Source organism: Cetorhinus maximus, chromosome 24, assembly GCF_964194155.1.
Source record: "Cetorhinus maximus chromosome 24, sCetMax3.hap1.1, whole genome shotgun sequence".
NCBI classification, from domain to species: Eukaryota; Metazoa; Chordata; class Chondrichthyes; order Lamniformes; family Cetorhinidae; genus Cetorhinus; species Cetorhinus maximus.
In genome coordinates this window covers 33,158,814-33,178,635 of record NC_135902.1, presented here as the reverse complement: position 1 = coordinate 33,178,635, position 19,822 = coordinate 33,158,814, and the positions used below count along the sequence as shown (strand labels likewise).

General features: G+C 40.9%; 1 protein-coding gene across 2 annotated transcripts in view; it reads left to right on the top strand.

Annotated features, from left to right (window-relative positions):
* Positions 1 to 5,439: 5,439 nt before the first annotated feature.
* Positions 5,440 to 19,822, top strand: part of LOC144699756 (monocarboxylate transporter 4-like) — a 39,562-nt gene continuing 25,179 nt past the window's right edge. The window contains exons 1-2 of one of the 2 annotated variants that reach the window (XM_078570968.1): positions 5,459 to 5,544; positions 6,130 to 6,297. The gene's annotated coding sequence lies outside the window, so the exon portion shown is untranslated. Of the gene's footprint in view, positions 5,545 to 6,129; positions 6,298 to 19,822 lie in introns of both variants that reach the window. The other variant, XM_078570967.1, reaches the window with a different exon arrangement.

The window sequence follows — 19,822 nt, the reverse complement described above, 5'->3', positions numbered from 1 at the left end:
CAAGGAGAGAACCTATGGTATTGACGTTTAGCTCCCATCAACCAAAAGTACCTGATATATCAAGCACAGGAGGAGGTACCTGGAATCAGGCAACATCAGTCAATCATCACACTGCCAGACATGATTGGCTCACAGAAGAGTCCTTGTAATGGACAGCCAGGAGTTCCAAGGCCACCAGAATCCCAACAGGCTTTCAGTGAAACATTACAACCAACTGGTACACATACTCTTCCTATTAGGGAATAGGTGAGTAAAAGGTGTACAATGGCACACGGAATCTGTTAGGCCAAGCACCATGACAAAACATGGACATCACTCACACATCAACTAATTGATTCAATTTTCATGCACTTGATTTGTAATTGTGCTTGGAATGTCTCTGATTTTGCAGAATAATGTAAACAATAAAAATGTATACAGTAAAATATGAGTATTGAGCATAGTAGAGAAGGTACAGAAGATGATGTTGAAGAGATGTTTTGACTGTTTTACATGGCACATGTGGACAAGAGGGTTGTTAAGCTGGCATCCCAGTCACTTAGTTAAATGTGTATGTATGCATGATGCATCAGTCTTCCAGGGTGTGGTGTTGGGGAGCTATTCTCTCATTTTCATTGTCTCTCTTCTACAGTACTTTTATACTCTATAGTACTTTTTTTGGATTCTGAGCTTCTTCCTTTATAGTTAGACCTTTATATAGGGCAAATTATGGAACATAAAATACAGGGTAATGATCCTAGAAATGGGTCCTATAATAGAGTTTGCCATCCATCTAGATATCAAAAATGCTATAAATGACATGACCAGTAATGATTTTGTTGGTTCACTGGACCTCTTATTGCCATTCAGGCTCTGTCCATTTGACTGCTAGGGCCTTTGTGGATCCACTTTACCTTGTCCTTCAAATAGAATTGTCACTGATGATTGGTAAAATAAAATAGGTGCATCATGGAAACTGCTGAGAAGCCAGGCATTGACCAGCATTATTCTGTTTCGGTAATGACAGTCCAGTTGGACATTGAGAGAGTAAAACTCCTTCCTATCCATTTAGGTCAGCATTATATCCGCATACTCATGCAAAACCAGCAGTACGTTAGAATTGTAAAACATTCTTACAATACTGCTTTTCAGTGGCAAGTGTGATGAAGGTGTCAGTCACCAACTTGCTTCACTGGGGGGATATTTTACCCAGCTGCAGTCTAGCAGAAGCTAAAAAGCATAAATATTGAGTGTCATGATGACCCTGATAGCTTTCGGCTGTGTTGGCTGAGTAGCAGATGTTGTCTGGAGGCTTTATGTGGAACATAGCACACTTTCCCTTTAAACCTTGGCATCCTAAGGCACTGGCTTAATCAGACCCAGGTAGCTTTACCTGGGATGGTACCTCAAATACGTGGCATAGCAGAAGACACAGACTGCATGCTTTGGAGTTACCACATATATTTCTGCCAGCAGATTCCTATTTCACTGGGAAGACAAAACGCGCATTAACACTTCCATTCAGTAACAAGTATGCCCTTGAGCTTCTGGTTCCCTGCTCTTTTAATTCACAACCTTGCTCCCACTCTGACCTCTCTGTCCTCGGCCTCCTGCAGTATTCCAATAAAACTCAGCAGAACTTTGAGGACTAGCACCTCAACTTTCATTTAGATACTTTACAGCCTTCCAGACTCAATTTCAGAATGTAACCTCTGCTCCGTTTTGTTTCTCTTTTCTTTGTTGGTTTTGGTTTTACTCTCTTGTTTTTCTTTCGGACAGCAGCTCTTCACCATTCTGCCTTTCACACCTCCTCTAGACACATTTTTTGGTTCTTTACTTGTCCCATTACTGCTTCCTTTGGCTTTGTACCATCGACTCTTTTAATTTTTTCTGACATCCACACTATCACAGGCCTTGCCTTTTGTTTTTTGCCTACCACCCCTTATCACGTTTAAAACCTATGACATCTCTAACTCTTCCCAAACCTAATGAAGGACATCAATCTGAAAAATGTAACTGTTTTTCTCTCTCCACGGATGCTGCCTGACCTGCTGAGTATTTCCAGCACTGGCAGTATTTTACTGTTGTTCTATTTTGATTGATCTTCCTGATGTGGGGGAGGAGGGTGATGGTGGGAACAAGCTCTTGGGGGGGTTATCTGACCTGCTTGGACATATTACTATATTAATGTGCTACATAAATGCAAGTCGCTGTGATGGTGAAAATTTGGCCTACATTTTTTGGCACCTTCTGAAGTACTTTTCTCACCCATTCAAATGAATGGCTGGCATTTGTTGTTAATAAATGCAATTGCAATTAATACAAGGACCTCTGATATGATATATAGCATTGGGAGTAAAGAAAGCCTTTTCTTAGGCAGTCCTTTGAGATCCAGGATGATTTGCTTCCACTCCAATTCAATGGGTTCTGAAATAGCTGATAAACCCAATGCGTGATCTGCAGACTCTATTGCATGTGGGGCAGGTGGCACTTAAAGGGTTGGGTAAATGGGTTGTTTGGAGGTTTATGTGCTCCCTCCGAAGCCTTGACTTCGTGCCTGCACATTCCCAACAAAATCTCTTGGTGTTTGGTGCCTTCCTGAATGACCCTTCTTCATTTTGGTGGGGCACAAGCCAGGGTCTCCTATGAGTCGCTGAGTATGTTTGACCTCTTCAGGGATGCTTTGAGGATATCCCTAAAGCGTTTCTGCTGTCTTCCTGGGAGTCTCCTGCCATGACCGAGTAAAGCAGTTGCTTTGGGAGTCTGTTGTCAGGCATAAGAACGACATGTCCCACCGAGCTGAACTGGTTTTGAATGATTAGTGCCTCGATGCTGGGCTTGGGAGAGGATGTTGCTGTCGGACCACCTTCCTTGCCACTGGATTTGGAGGATCTTGCGAAGGAATCACTGATGGTACTTCCCCAGTGTTTTGAGGTCCCTGCTGTAGGTCATCCAAGAAACATATAGGAGCACAGGGATCACTGCTGCGTGGCAAACCATGATTTTAGTCTTGGGTTTGATATCCTAGTCCTCTGTCCCTCAATTGGCCGAGTGCTGGGCTGGCACATTGGAGGCAATGAGGAATTTTGTCACCCATATCTGCCTTTGTCAAGAGGAGGCTCCCAAGATATGGAAAATGGTCCACGTTTTCCAGGATCTCGCCATTCCAAATCTGCAACCTCTACCACCTAGAAGGACTAGGGCAGCAGACGCATGGGAGCACCACCACCTGCAAGTTCCCCTCCAAGCTACATGCCATCCTGACTTGGAACTATATCACTGTTCCTTCTCTGTCGCTGGATCAAAATCCTGGAACTCTCTCCTTAACAGCACTGTGTGTGTACCTACATCACATGAGCAGCAGCAATTCAAGAAGGCAGCTCACCACCACTTTCTCCAGGGCAATTAGGGACAGGCAATAAATGCTGGCCTAGCCAGTGATGCCCACACCCTGCAAACAAAGAAAAAAATGTAATCCGCTTCTCCACTTCCTCCTCGAACAGAGGCCCGAAAAATTCCCATCCACCACTACTCTCCTCCGTCTGGCTGAACTTGTTCTCTCACTGAACAATTTCACCTTAAACTCCTCTCACTTCATCCAAATAAAAGGTGTGGCTATGGGTACCCGCATGGGCCCCAGTTATGCCTGTCTCTTTATGGGGTATATGGAACATTCCTCGTTCCAGTCCTACTCAGGCCCCCTCCCACAACTCTTTCTCCGGTACATCGATGACTGCTTCGGTGCTGTTTCATGCTCTCATCTGGACCTGGAAAAATTTATTAATTTTGCTTCCAATTTCCACCCCTTCATCATTTTCACATGGTCCATCTCTGACACTTCCCTTCCGTTCCTTGACCTCCCTGTCTCAATTTCTGGTGATAGACTGTCCACCAATATTCATTACAAGCCTACTGACTCCCACAGCTACCTCGACTACAGCTCCTCACACCCTGCTTCCTTAACCGAGGTTTTCCACCCACGGTGGTTGACAGGGCCCTCAACCGTGTCCAGCCCATCTCCCGTGCATCCGCCCTCACACCTTCCTCTCCCTCCCAGGACCATGATACAGGACCATGATAGGGTCCCCCTTATCCTCACTTATCACCCCACCAGTCTCCGCATTCAAAGGATCATCCTCCGCCATTTCCGCCAACTCCAGCATGATGTCACCACCAAACACATCTTCCCTTCACCCACCCGGTGGCATTCCACAGGGATCGTTCCCTCTGGGACACCCTAGTCCACTCCTCCATCACCTCCTACACCTCAACCCCCTCCCACGGCACCTACTCATGCAACCGCAGGAAGTGCAATACCTGCCCCTTTACTTCCCCTCTCCTCACTGTCCAAGGGTCCAAACACTCCTTTCATGTGAAGCAGCATTTCACTTGCACTTCCCTCAATTTAGACTACTGCATTCGCTGCTCCCAATGCGGTTTCCTCTACACTTGAGAGACCAAACGCAGACTGGGTGACCGCTTTGCAGAACACCTTCGGTCTGTCCACAAGCATGACCCAGACCTCCCTGTCGCTTGCCATTTCAATACTCCACCCTGCTCTCTTGCCCACATATCCGTCCTTGGCCTACTGCACTCTTCCAGTGAAGCTCAACGCAAACTGGAGGAACAGCACCTCATCTTCCGAACAGGTACTTTACAGCCTTCTAGACTGAATATTGAGTTCAATAACTTTAGATCATGAACTCTCTCCTCCATCCCCAACCCCTTTCCGATCCACCTTTTTTCCAATAATGAATATAGATTTTTCTTTTCCCACCTATTTCCATTGTTTTTAAATGTATTTCCATCCAATGTTTTATCTCTACCTATTTCGATCCCTTACCCCCACCGCACCCCCACTAGGGCTATCTGAACCTTGCTCGTCCTACTTTCTACCCTTAATGTCACCTATTAGCACATTTCTTAGCTAATATCACCACTGTCAACACCCCTTTGTCCTTTTGTCTATGACATCTTTTGGCAATCTCCACCTATCACTGGCCCTCTATCCAGCTCTACCTGTCCCACCCCCTTAAACCAGCTTATATTTCACCTCTTCTATATTTCTTCAGTTCTGATGAAGAGTCATACCGACTCGAAACGTTAACTGTGTACCTCTCCGCAGATGCTGTCAGACCTGCTGAGTTTTTCCTGGTATTTTTATTTTTGTTTTGGATTTCCAGCATCTGCAGTTTTTTGCTTTTAAAAAATGTAATTGTCAGGGGGGGGTGTTTTGCTGTGGGACCTGTTTGGAAGAGGACTTTAGTTTTCCAGGTGCTTGGTGAAAAGCCCATTTTCTGATTTCCTCTGGAGAAGAAGTTGACAACGAGCTGCAGCTCTTCTACCGAGTGAGCGCACACACAAGCGTCATCTACATAACTGAAGCTGCATGAGGTAGGAGTGGTTTTGAAATTAAGCCAATGGCCGCTAAGACCCAGCGGAATCTTTACTGAGTACAGTTCCTGACGTATAAAGACAGTCTGAATAAGAGCAGAGCGTGGGAGAGCATCACAGGATAATCCTGAATAAAATCTCATCGTGTCGGCATCAAGTGTTCCCAATTAGGTAAGGACCCACTAATTTATATGGCAAGAATAAAATGTGATAATCTGGACAGAAATTTTAAAATTTGTTATAATATGGGATATATTGAAGATGATCATGTATCAGCCTTTAATTTTTGCAATTTTGAAATTAATGTTTTACATGAAAACACCTTAATAGAAGCAAATTAGTACATTTTTGTTGAGGCGTGGGAGGTTTATTGATTCACACTTTAACAATATTCCGTCTGAATTAATTTGCTCGGAGCTGCATTGTGTTCAGCTATTGGCAGATGAAATACCATTGCCCAGATACTTGATCCAGAAATCCCATTTAGCAACGTGTAAAAGGCTAGATGTGGGGTTCGGGAAATCAAACTGTGACTACATTTTATTGATGACATGCAAACGTGGACCTTGGAATTCGAGAGCGGACGCCCCTTTAAAGGGGACGGTGGGCACGGTGAAAAAGAAACTTACACAACGTGCACGAACAGCAAATGGCGATGGACTGCTTCCTGGAGGCAGAGATTAATGGAAAGCCTCGCTACTACTTACAACTGCCCGTCCTATATTAAAGTTGGCACACTCTGTTGATTTATGCCAGGGGAATATGATGGTGAAAGATCTGTTTGGACTTGGGCAACGTGGAGGGAACTGCCCGAAGCGTTCATTGATTTTGATCATGCCCGCCCAGTCGTGTTCCCCATGCACTGTAATGAGTTGTAAAGTGTTTCTCGGCAAACTTTGAGGTATACAGTCTTTCTGCGCGAAGGTAAACCTTTTCAACGACATGGAATGCACTGAAAAGCAGCAACAAGTAAAACCCTTGAGTAAAGCTACAGCTTATAATGTCTGGAGTGAAGGGTTTCATGGAATTAAGGTTTTATGAAGATTAGATGTGTAAACTGCTTGAGTTTCACTTAGATAACCCGACCCATTTTTATTAAACTTGTGGCTCCTCCGAGCCGCCCATTGTCCCGCCTGCCACTCAGGTCGAATAGAAATTCAATGCATTTTATGTCGAGTTCTTTGTCGCTCCGGAGAAACTGTTAATTTCGTATCGAATCTCGTATTTTTTCTCGGTAGAAATGAAACCCCTTACAGGTTAAATCCTCGCCTCGTCTGATCAGCGGATGAAAAAGGCTCAATAATCAACTGTTTTCCAACAAACGCTGTTGCTTGGGGCGAGAAGGCTGCCCAGGGTGAGATGCAACGCGAGTGTGTGTCAGGCCACCCATTAGGAGGTTTTAAATTGTTTCATTTGATTATAAAGATCTCAGATCCGATTTGCCCGCTGCTTCATGAACACTGCAGCTCGGCGGTGGGAGTACCACGAACACAGCGCTTTTGTGAAGCAAGACAACAAAACCTGGGGGCCATTTCCTAGCCAGTGTCATTGTGCGCCACTCGCCTCGGTTTTCCCCCCTTATACTTTTGGCTTCTTGCTCAAATTGCCCCTGTCCGGTACATGACTCATGGTTGTGAGCCATTCTGGTGTGAAAGTGAGCACTTTTGCGCGCCCCTCACTGGCTCATTCTCTTAGGTCACGTCTCTCACGTCCTCCTGCAGTAGCGATGATGCTTTTGTTCCACCTACTTCCTCCTTTGCCTCTTCCCTGACACCTGAGCACCCGGGACAGTGAACAGCATTTCACAAAACTCCAGCATCGGGTGTTTGTAGGGATGGCGAAATAAAACACGAGATTTTATTAATACAGGGCATTAACTATACTGTAACATTGTGACGGTCACTCTGCCGTTCGCAAACGTACCTGGGCCGACGGCTTTAGAGGCTTTTGGGGGTGGGTTTGCTGTGGGAGTGAAATGCTTATTCGAAAGCTTCTTCATTTAAAAGGTGGAAATGATCATCCCAACGGCGACTCAGTGCCAAAACACATCCCGACCCAGCGGTTATTTAACCATTCATGCTGAAGTACTGTTTTAACATGCGAACAATGGGATTTAAAATTAGGCCAGTACAACAAGATGATCAATTCTAAATGGAGAGGATTTATAACAGTCAGGCCACATTTGTATCATGAAGCCCAATTGGCTGAAGGTTGTTCTCAACGTAAAACCGAGACAATCTTTGTGGGTCGGCTGTGTAAACAGTCTCTTCTATTCAGCTGTGGATTCGGTTTGATCAACCAGCAATAATGGGAGTACGTGTGCACTGTCTTGCCAGCAGTTGCAGGATGGTTCGGGTGACTTACATACTCGACCTTGGTCTTGACCTTCTATCTTCAAACCTGCCTACTAAGCCCATGAAGGGAAGCACACAGGACAGAATTTTATTAAGTCGAAAATATAGGCGTAGGGTTCCCATTTTGGGCGCTACGCGGGGATATTGGGCTCAAATTGCATTTGAAATTACACTGGTTTAGGTTGCAGTTAGCCAAGAGTTTCTGCTGCCATTTATTTGAATAATCATAAGCCTAAAACTTGCCACGATCTGCAGTTGGACAGCATAATAAAACGTATTTTTGTTTCTTTTGGATTAAAAACATTCCTGAAGTTTTTAAGGTGATAACTTGGTGCAGTTTATGGATACTGCAGAAATGGGTTTAATCACAAAAAAAATTGTGTCTGTTCTCCCGGCTGTGATTAGCTGGATTCAAATCACTGAAAATAACAAATACAACTATTTAAATTGATGTACATTTTTCAGTTTTTTGGTAAATTAAATATTTTTAATATGTAAAAACATTTTTTTAAAAGTGCCTAATAATCTCTGTGCACCTACGAAAACAAGCTCAATTTGAAGAACACTTTGTACAGGCAAAATTGTGAAAACTTTGCCATTCTCAATATTTCAGTGTGGGGTGGTGTGAACAGGGATGCCTTTGGGCGTAATGATTCTTAAACCAGTGTTAAAGACTGCAGAAACTGGATTTACCCAGGACATAAATTACACTTTGAGTTTCCCTGATCTCTTGCACTGGACCGGCCATTTTAACCTGAATTGTGCTGATAAAACTAAAGGAAATTCTACCCCAAGAAGACATATAGCCTGCAAGATATTACAAGACAGAAACAGGATTAAGAAACAAGTAGTTTACTAATGCCAGCTTGAGATATTTTACTGTCTTGGAGTATGCCCTGCCTTGTATTGTGATCTTGCCATTTTCCATTACCACTGAAAGAAAATGTTGGTATGTATATAGTGCCTCGCATGACCTCAGGATGTTTCAAAACGCTTTCTAGCCAATGAAGTATTTTGTAAGCGTAGGCACACTTATAATGTAGGAAACACAGAATCCAATTTGAACACAGTAAAGTTCCACTAATAGTAATTAAGTAAATTACCAGATCATCTGTTCTTAGGGATTGGCTGAAAGATACCCGGAAATCCCTTACTCTTATTGAAACAGTATTGTAGGATTTTCACCTATTTGAGAAGGCAGAGTGGGTCTCAGTTTAACGTCTCATCCGAAAGATGGCACCTTTGAGTGTATAGCACTCCGTCAATATTGCAATGAAGTATGAGGCTAGATTATGTGCTCAAGATTTAAGCATTGGGGCTATAACACAACTTTCTGACCCAGAGTCGAGAGTGCTGGCACCGAGCCAAAGCTGGCACAAAACATGGATATTTGGTTGCTTCAGATCAAAAGCAGATTCCCACTTGTGTACTGCATAATGTGACAAACTGTGAAATTGGGATTTACTTTCAGGGCAAGCTGCTCATAAATCTGAGAACCATCCAATACAAACTCCAGCCCATCCAAAACAACACTGCACATATCCTATACTTGTCTTGTTCACCTATCACTCCTTTCCACAGGGTTCTCATCCCCAAAAATATTGATTTCAATATTATTAATAAATAATTTATTAATTTCTACAAAGCCTTGCCCAGCCTGCCTCTACAAATGCCGTCACGGCTCACACCTCTGCTTTTCCAACTCTGATTTCCCCTTGTACTTCACCAAAGTGACAGAATCTTCAGCAATCATGTCCCTGCAATCTGGGATTTTCTCCCTAGACCCTGATCCCTTGCTACATCTCTCCATTTTCAAAAGTTCCTTTGCCTTGTGTCACTCTTCTAATTCCTGCTCAGTTCCTGTTGCCCTGCAACTGTGGAACATTTTCCACATTAATACAAGTGCAAATTGTTGGTTCATTGAATGACCAGTGGGTTATCCTTGTACAATTTTAGCATCATATTGTTGCCTCCACTGCTGTTGTACAGCAATGAAATATTACATTTAATTCTTCCTCAGCTTCATTAAGTCAGGTAGTAATTTTTTTTGACATACAGCCATGAAAAGTGCAAGAACTTTTAATGCACTGTGACACTATCTTAGAGGTTGCGTATTTATTAACTTGTTTAGATTAATGAGAAATTATTGCATATAAACTCCATTACCCATATTCATGGCCACCCCATTGACTTTACCACCCTCCATGGCCTGGCTTTGTCCTCATGTCAATCACAGATAGGATTAGCTCTAAGTACTTCTGTGTGTCGGTCTTCACTCACGCTCTCCCTCCCTGTCCTACCTCCTCTGTCCTACCTCCTCTGTCTGTACCCGAAAAAAACTCAATCCCAGTTCTCTTATAACTACACTTTAAAAATCCAAACTGTCTGGCCTTTGGCCCTCCATTCACCACATCGTTTCTGCATCTACTGCAAACCACCTTTTTAAACCCCTTTCCTTTGTTTTATCCACCCCCGCTGGAACAAGAACTTACATACTTTGTGTCGCTAAGTTCAAGAACATCCATTTAGCCACTTCCCTCCCTTCCCCTAGTCCACTGGGCCAAACATTCTCTAAGGACGTCTAAAATACTACTTCACCCTTGTTTTCAAATCCTTCCATGGCCTTGCCCCTCCCTATCTCTGTAGCCTCCTTCAGCCCCACAACCCTCCAAGATATCCACTCTCCTCCAATTCTGGCCCTAAACTCTGGAATTCCTTTTCTAAACCTCTCTTTCCTCCTTTAAGGCGCTCTTTAAACCTACCTTTTTGAATAAACATTTGGTCATCTGTCTTAATATCTTCTTATATAGCTTGTTGTCATTTTGTTTGACATTGCTTCTGTGTTGTAGGGGTGTTTAACTATGTTAAAGGTGATATATAAGTACAAGTTGTTTTAAGGTCCCCTAACCTATGTCTGACTCTGGCTACTTTCCTTTCTCCTGAACAATACATTTTCTTGATTCTTGCCATTAAGGTGAAATTAAGTATTCATTAAGTATTGATGGCATGTCTGACATGACTGATCCTTACAGTACTCCAGCAGTTTAAAAATGTTTGTGAAATGTGCAAAAGGGTCAATATTCATTGGCTTTTCCATCATGTACTATTACATATTTTAAGATGGTGGAGCCTATGCTCCCTTTAAATTACAACAATGCGTATTAGTGTTGTTAGAAACAGAAGAATCATCCCTGGTCCATTCCTGATTGCCACTTTGGTGGGGTATATTTAGCTGGTGAGGACAAAATTGGGTTCAGCTTACTTTTCTGCCACCATTGGACTTTTGCCATGAACCAGCACGATTGGGTAACATTTTAGAACAAAACTTTTCTTAAAAAGGTAAAAATATTCCTATGAGTGGTAACTTTAGCGGTTGGATTAATACAGTTGAAAATAGGTTTATCACAAAAAAAAGCACTTTAAACAGCACGCCTAGTCCACCACTTTTGAGTAATCCGATTCTGAACAATGCAAAATGACTTTTTTTTTAAAAAATTCAGAAACCATTTACTAGTCGTATTGGTGTGCAGCAATCAGTTTCATGATAAAGTAAAATTAAAACTTTATTCAAATCTTTTAAAACATACCTATTACTGTCCTTTTGTCTATAAAAATGCTTAATTTTTAGAGCTTCCTTGCAGGCTCATAAACAAACATAATTAATGAAAACATGCAATGGTGATTAATTCAACCTGGGAATGGAACCAGTTTTGTGGCTGGGCGAGCTCCTCGTGCAATTTCATTTAAGAAAATGGGTTCAGTAAATTGCAGAACCTCAATTTGCGCAAAAATCCCGCAATCTTTTGAGCTGGTTTTGCCAGAGCAGGTTGCGTCAAACAAATCAGTGCAACTGAGTGGAAACTCCAAGCCTTAATGTTTAAATCATGTATTGCGCTGCATATGGTTTCCTTCCAGCTCTGGCTCCATTTTACTCATGGTGGCACTTCTCATTATGCACACAGGTCGTTAGTTCACTTCATGTTAACATATGATGAATTCTATGTTGAAGTGCTGATTTTCTGATCAGGTGTCTCCAGGAAGGAGCAGCACTCACAGAGGACACTGGTTGAGAAGTTGCTAGCTTACACCCCTTGGTTTCCTGACCACATAAATTATTGGATGGAAAATCAAGGGTTGTGGCCCCATGTTTAACCAATCAGAGCTATGAGTGAGCCTTGCCCCTCACATAAGAGTGCCTGATTGGAGAAGGAACTGAATTACACAATCTCCATGTTTTGTAATTGGAAATAGTGTAGGACTAGTATAAGTATACACAAAACATAACCCAACAATGGTAGTATGCTATTCTGCTTTCCATGGCACTGATACGTTGAGTGACTTGAGATAATGTCATAAACCATAAGAGCGAAAACTGAAGTACTTTAGCAACATTATCTGAAGCTTGAAATGTGTTTCTGCCATAACACAGCACAGGCTGAAATATTTCTTTATAATAGCTACAGGATTCTCTCATTTACAGTATATTGGTTGAAAGCTGTTCATTCTTAGATTTGAAAATTGAATAGCTGACTTCCATGCATTTTGACTAAAAGTGATTTCCACCCGATTTGACCAGCTTTTTTGATTTATTTCGCTGCATGTGACAAGGAAATGAAAAATCTCATATATTTTATAAGTCACAAGCTCGGATGAAGATGACATGAAAAATAACAATCCACTATATCTGTTATGTTCTACTGGCATGGCAAATTGTGTAAGTGAGATACTTTAGCTGTAACAGTGAGCTTTTGGCATGTTGCCATGAGTGTGAAGGGCCTTCAATTACTTAAAGCAAATAGAAAATGTTTCCTTTCATTCACTTAGATTAAATTCTGAATTTAGAGGAGAGTAGATCTTTAACCCTCCAGGGAAGAACATTGCCCTCTGGCTGTTGGAATGTGATAATTTTAATATAATCTAGTCTACAGGCTCTGAACAAGCCCTTTATCCATTACCAATTAAATAAAAATAAACCTAAATTCAATATCCCCAACCAAATTCAGCATATGGTCTAAGCATTTGATAAAGTTTTTAATTTTATTCTATTAATCTAACCACTGCAATAGTCAGCTACTTTTGTCAAACATACCCCAACACGTGACCTCTCTTCCTCTATCTGCACAGGACACGTGGTGAACTTGCTGCCTACCACATTATGATGTTGTGTAAAATGTTGCATTCACACTGTATGAAAGCATGGATGCAGTGAAACTGAGAAATGTCAGCACTTTAGATATTTTTAAGTATGATTATATTTCTTATTTTACTTAATTCAATTTTTTTGATAGGACATGCTTTTGTAATGGTGTAGCAATACCAGCCTTGGCGAGTGAGGTGTGCACTATTGACTTGTATTAGGTGAGATGTGGGGTTAAACCAACCCATAGATGAATTAAACTATCATATAAAATGTATTCATTAAAATGATGGTTTAGCACAATATTGCCAGCTGCTCAAAGACTTGTGCACATGCACATTCTTTATTAGAGATTGTATTATTAGACTTTGAGTAGCAGTTGCAATAGTACTGCAGAGTTGCATTATCTAAACTGACATTATCCATACTTGTGACACTAACCTTCATGCTGCTCACCAGAATTTAAAATTTTGATTAACTTCTATCTAATCCAACACTTAGTGCATGAACAAGATGAAGATCGTAAAAGGACTGCATTAAGTAAAGTTGATGCTCTGAGAAATTTTTAGCATTATTTTAAATGTTCATGTTGAATTTCAGGACAATACTAAGTGGCATTAACCGATGCCAAAGAAAATGCTTATCCGCATGCATTATCTGAATTTCTGAGCATTTCCTGGACAGTTCTGAGATGCAGCCAGCTCTCTATTGACTTAAAACCTGAAAAACGCATGATAACCTTTTGGAAAAGTATTTGCAAAGTTCAACAGCACAGCTTCCTAAATAATTTATTGCGCAGTTATGAATTCAAAACTGAACAATGAATAAAGATACATTAAAATTTTTCTTTGGCACGACGTGCTGAACTGAACATTAGAATAGCTGATATAAGTGATTCAGTGGACTGGTGTCGAAGGGTACTGCAAATGGAATGGTAGGACAAGATTTGTGCCTGAGATGCCCACTTGCAAAGATTCTGATCTTCACAAAATCATCAGTGGTTGGTCCCAAATAAAGGATGAGCACAGAAAGTTGGAAGTTTGATTGGTGCATCACTTTAGTTGGCTCTAACACGTCTATGTTACTTACTGAGCAAAATTGACCGACGCCTTGGAACAAGTTGTATCTTTGTCTCAGTCAAGAAATAGGGAGACTGTGTCCAGGATCCAGAGCAACATTTGCTTGCTCTTTTTCCCAAAGGGACAGGTTTGCACAGCTCTCCCTTCAAGAAGGTGGTGGTGTAGTGGTAATGTCACTTAGCTAGTAATCCAGGGGCCAGTCTAATGCTCTGGGGACATGGGTTCAAATCCCACCACAGTGGCTGGTAGAATTCAAGTTCAGTCAATAAATCTGGAATATTAGTAGTCTCAGTAATGGTGACCATGACAGCTATCATTGATTGTTGTAAAAACCCATCTGGTTCATTAATGCTCTTTAGGGAAGGAAATCTTTACCTGGTTTGGCCTACTTGTGACTCCAGACCCATAACAATATGGTTGACTCTTAACTGTCCTCTGAAGTGGCCTAGCAAGCCCACTCATTTCAAGGGTAGTTAGGGATGGCCTTGCCAGCAACGCTCAAATGCCTTGAAAGAATAAAAACAATTTCTTGACCTCGATATGATCACCAGTATCCACACTTGAGTGATTCCTGCCCCAACCATATTACATGCTCATCTAGCATCGAATTGTTCCATTGTATCCTTTTAATATGGAGCTCATTTACTTAGGGTTCTTCTTGTAGCGGCAAATGAACGCTGACAACTATTTGTTAGATCCACATAATAGGATTGGCATTTTTAAAAGGGTCTACTGCTTGGCGGAAGTGCCCACCTGTTTCAGCTAATAAGTCCTCTTATTGTACAAGTCACAGTCCTATAGGATTCCCATTTTAGGAGAGGACTGAGTGCAGTGAAACACAGAAGTTGCCATCAGAGATGCCCTGCTCCTCTGAAAGCTCCTCAAAAATTACACATTGTTGTTTGCCTCGCCATTGAATGGCATGAAGTTGCACAGTAGGTATGAACAAAACTTGCACAGAAAGTTAAATCTTGTCCATTCCAGTATAAATACTCTTATAATGGCATGGTAAGTCTTAATTCTTACCAAACAACGTCTCTGGCACTAAAAAATCATTTATCCAGGCATAGTGTCTCATTCCTTCAACTTATAATTATTGTTAGAGATTTTTAAAAAGCACATTTTTTTTTACTTTTTCTTTTATCTCACTCTTCTTTCTCTTAACCAAATCTTTCTTTCACTCTCTTTTGTTGCACTTCCTGTACCTCATTTCACAGTTAATTCAATGGTGCAGTGTTCACTTCCTGATTCAGACTCTGTACTGGTCGGTAATGATTCCTTAATCTGATTGCTGAAGGAGCTGTATGTTTGTTTTCACTTTTCACACAAGTCCCAGATTCTCTTTACAGAGCATTGTGCTTTTTGGATGATTGGCTGAAAGGAACTTGCCATGTGAAAGTCCACAGAATGCTTGTGCACAAGTGTAAATCTTACAAATAGCTGACAGTGTTCATTTGCCGCGATGAGCAAAAATCCAGCACAATATGTTTCCAAAGTAACTGAGTGATATATTAAAAGGGTACAATGGAACAATTCTATGATGGATGAGCATGTTATATAGTTGGTGCAGAAGTCATTTGAGTGTGAACACTGGTGATCATATCATGATCCAGAAATGAGTGTAGTTAATTCTTTAGAAGATTATTTAACCTAAATTAATCATATTCAATTTGTGTTAAAGAACAATTTCTTTGAAAAAGGATAATACCTATGGTTTTTGCATGAATAACTAGAACCATTTTGAGTTAATATTGAGGATGTGAAGTTTTATCCCCTATTAACTAGAATTAGCCACTGTTCCAGACACTTTAAATATGCAACAGATTTGATTGCAATAAGATATTTGAAACTGATCTTAAAATGACTAACAGTTAACCTTCAAATTGTTTCTGGAGCTATCACTCTTTCTGCTGTTATTCTCTAACAATGCAAATACACTTTAAGTATCTAGAGGGGTCTTGCCAAGTCTCAATAGTCTGAATGTCATGGAAAGGTTAAACATTCAGAACATGTTAGTTACAGTTTTGTACAGTGCTTGTAACCTATTACTGTAGCCTGTAACTTAATCACCTTTTAGAATCTCTGGAGAAATGCTCATTTTCTATTTTTCAACCTTTAAAGACAGTGACCTTTTAACAGGTGTAAGGATCGCCACAGTGCCTGTCTGTTCACCAGATATACTTGTCCTGTTAATTGCTTAGTAAATAAAAACTATTTCTATTAACAGGATAGCTTTGAAGTCAAAAGATTCAAACATAAAATTTACAGAGTAAGGATTAAAAAGATAAAATTGCTAGTCATTTCTGATTTAAAAACTGCAGATTCAGAGCAGGTCACTCAGTATCTGAAAGGGGTTAACTCTTGCTGTAATTTTTTATCGGAACTAGTTTACTTAGAAGGATAACATGTGACATACTAACCTGGTGTTCTGTTTCAAATGCTGACCAACCTGTTTTGTATTTATATTGCAATATTTCTACTTAAGGTACTTGACGATGAAGGCTGACCCTTTCAAACTACTGAGAAAGCCCTTATTATATCCATACTATCCTGTCACATTAGAGATTAGTTTCTCATCCAGTTACAAATTAACTTGGACAGCTTCTCAAATCGTATTAGACATCTATATTAAGGAGCAATGTTTTCAGCTAGGGAAAAATAGAGTATTGGAGAGGAAAATAGAGTATGAGAGTAAACTTGCAAGGACATAAAAGCAGACTGTAAAAGCTTGTATAAGTATGTAAAAAGGAAAGGATTAGTGAAAACAAGTGTAGGTCCCTTACAGTCTGAAACAGGAGAATTTATAATGGAAAACAAAAAAATGGCAGAGCAATTAAACAACTACTTTAAATCTGTCTTCACAGAGGAAGACACAAATAACTTCCCAGAATTACTAGGGAACCAAGAGTCTAGCGAGAAGGGGGAATTTTAGGAAATTAGTATTACTAAAACAATAATGCTGGAGAAATTAATGGATCTAAAAGCTGATAAGTCCCCAGGGCATGAAAATCTACATTCCAGGGTACTAGAAGAGGTGGCCATGGAAATAGTGGATGTATTGTTTGTCATCTTCCAAAATTCTGTAGATTCTGGAACAGTCCCAGCAGATTGGAGGGTGGCAAATGTATCCCCACTATTTAAAAAAGGATGGAAGGAGAAAACAGCAAATTACAAACCGGTTAGCCTAACATCAGTATAGGGAAAATGCTAGAGCCTATTATAAAGGAAGTGATAACAGGACAATTAGAAAATATCAATGGGATTAGACAAAGTAACCATGGATTTATGAAAGTGAAATCATGTTTGACAAACCTACTGGAATTCTTTGAGGATGTAACTAGCAGAATAGATAAGGGAGAACCAGTAGATGTGGTGTATTTGGATTTTCAGAAAGCTTTTGATAAAGTCCCACATAAGAGGTTAGTGTGTAAAATTAAAGCACATGGGATTGGGGGTAATATATTGGCATGGATTGAGAATTGGTTAGCAGACAGGAAACAGAATAGGAATAAATAGGCCTTTTCAGAGTGGCAGGCGGTGACTAGTCGGGTGCTGCAGGGATCAGTGCTTGGGCCGCAACTATTCACAATATTTATCAATGATTTGGATGAGGGAACCAAATGTAATATTTCCAAGTTTGCTGATGACACAAAACTTGGTGGGAATGTGAGTGATGAGGAGGGTGTTAAGAGACTCCAAGGCAATTTAGACCAGTTGAGTGAGTGGGCAAATACATGGCAGATGCATTATAATGTGGATAAGTGTGAAGTTATCCACTTTGGTAGGAAAAACAGAATGGCAGAGTACTATTTAAATGGCGACAGCTTGGGAAATGTTGATCTACAAAGGGATCTGGGTGTCCTTGTACACCAATCACTGAAAGCAAGCATGCAGGTGCAGCAAGCAGCTAAGAAAGCGAAAGCAAATGGTATGTTGGCCTTCGTTGCAAGCGGACTTGAGTGCAGGAGCAAGGATGTCTTACTGCAGCTGTACAGGCCTTGGTGAGACAACACCTGGAGTGCTGTATGCAGTTTTGGTCTCCTTACTTAAGAAAGGATATACTTGCCATAGAGGGAGTGCAGTGAAGGTTGACCAGACTGACTCCTGAGATGGCAGGATTGTCGTATGAGGAGAGATTGAGCCGACAAGGTCTGTATTCACTGGAGTTTAGAAGAATGAGAGGAGATCTCATTGAAACATATAAAATTCTGACAGGGCTGGGCAGGCTGGATGCAGGGATGATATTTCCTCTGGCTGGGAGTCTAGAAAAAAGAGTCACAGTCTCAGGATACGGGGTAGACCATTTAGGACGGAGATGAGGAGAAACTACTTCACTCAGAGGGTGGTGAACCTATAGAATTCTATACCATAGAAGGCTGTGGAGGCCAAGTCGCTGAATATATTTAAGAATGAAATAGATGGATTTCTGGACTCTAAAGGCATCAATGGATACGGGGAGAGTGCAGGACTATGACTTTGAGATAGAGGATCAGCCATGATCATATTGAATGGCGGAGCAGGCTTGAAGGGCCGAATGACCTACTCCTGATTCTATTTTCTATGTTCAGGGACTGGTAGTCAGGGAGGAATAGAAATACCATGCAAACAACAGGAGCTGCACCTCCACTGAGCTAAGTTAGTATCTTCAAACACACCCCTGACCACATTGTTTTTTTTGTTGGGCAGTAAGATTTCAAGATCCATCACTGAGATTAAACCATTTTTTGGCCGCAAGCAGTTTTGGTTCAGTTATACTGACGATCACTCCCTAACATGAACTTTGTTGCAGAGATGACTATTATTTTAAAGATATTATTGAGTACCTGTTGTTGACAAAGTCAATGTACCATGCAGTTAGTATATTCTAACTCTGCAACTGAAACTCCTGAGTTAGTGAATTCATGCAGCACTGCACCTGTTGGTTTGAGCTGTCAGTAAGTTTTCATGTTTCTGGTATGGTCTGATTGAGCGAGGACAGATAGATCAGATTATCTGCTGATCCTGAAACCACAGTAGCAGAGGAAGGCCATTAACACCCAGTATTAGAATAATTGGCATGATAATTTACTTGATGTCAATCTCCTCTCAAACAATTAATGTATGGTTAGTTTTAACTAATCAGTGTTCCTGGGACTTAAACGTGACTTTCTCTCTCATAAGCACAAATATATTGCTGTGTTAGCTGGTACTATAAATTATTAGTGTGATGATCCATAATAAACTTAGTAATTAAAGCTTTATACTAGAAATATTGGCGCTGAAGAGCTAATTTCTCAGAGCCAGAAAATGATCAGTTTGTCTTCTGACCTTATCAAATACACCAGGGGCAATGTATGCAAAAATAGGTCGATATGGCTTTCTCCCTATAAGTCAGTTCTACATGAGTTCCTGGTCTTGACTGTGTTGCCATGATGTATCCACAGGGAAATTTTCCAGATAAGTGATCCCACTTTTATCACATTCTGACTGTAAAGTGAGAGAGATGGAACCCCTGACTGCAGTAACCCCATCCATGTTCTTGGCCAAGGAAGGACTCCTGTTGTGAGGGAGTTAGCTATGGATCTTTTATTAAAAAATGAAAATAAACAAATACATAGTGTTTATGCATTAAGTTTTAGCATTGACATAGCTATTTTAGCAGAAGCATTAACCTGTTTACAAAAGCAAAATACTGTGGATGCTGGAAATCTGAAATTAAAACAGAAGGTGCTGGAAAAACTTAACAGGTCAGGCAGCATCTGTGGAGAGTTAATGTTTCAGGTTTATGACCTTACGTTAGAACAGTAACCTGTTTAAGTGGGCTAGCATCTCTGTTAAAAGAGAGCCAGCAGTCATGGATACAGAGTTTAACTATGGACTCCGAAAAGCCATGACCCCCA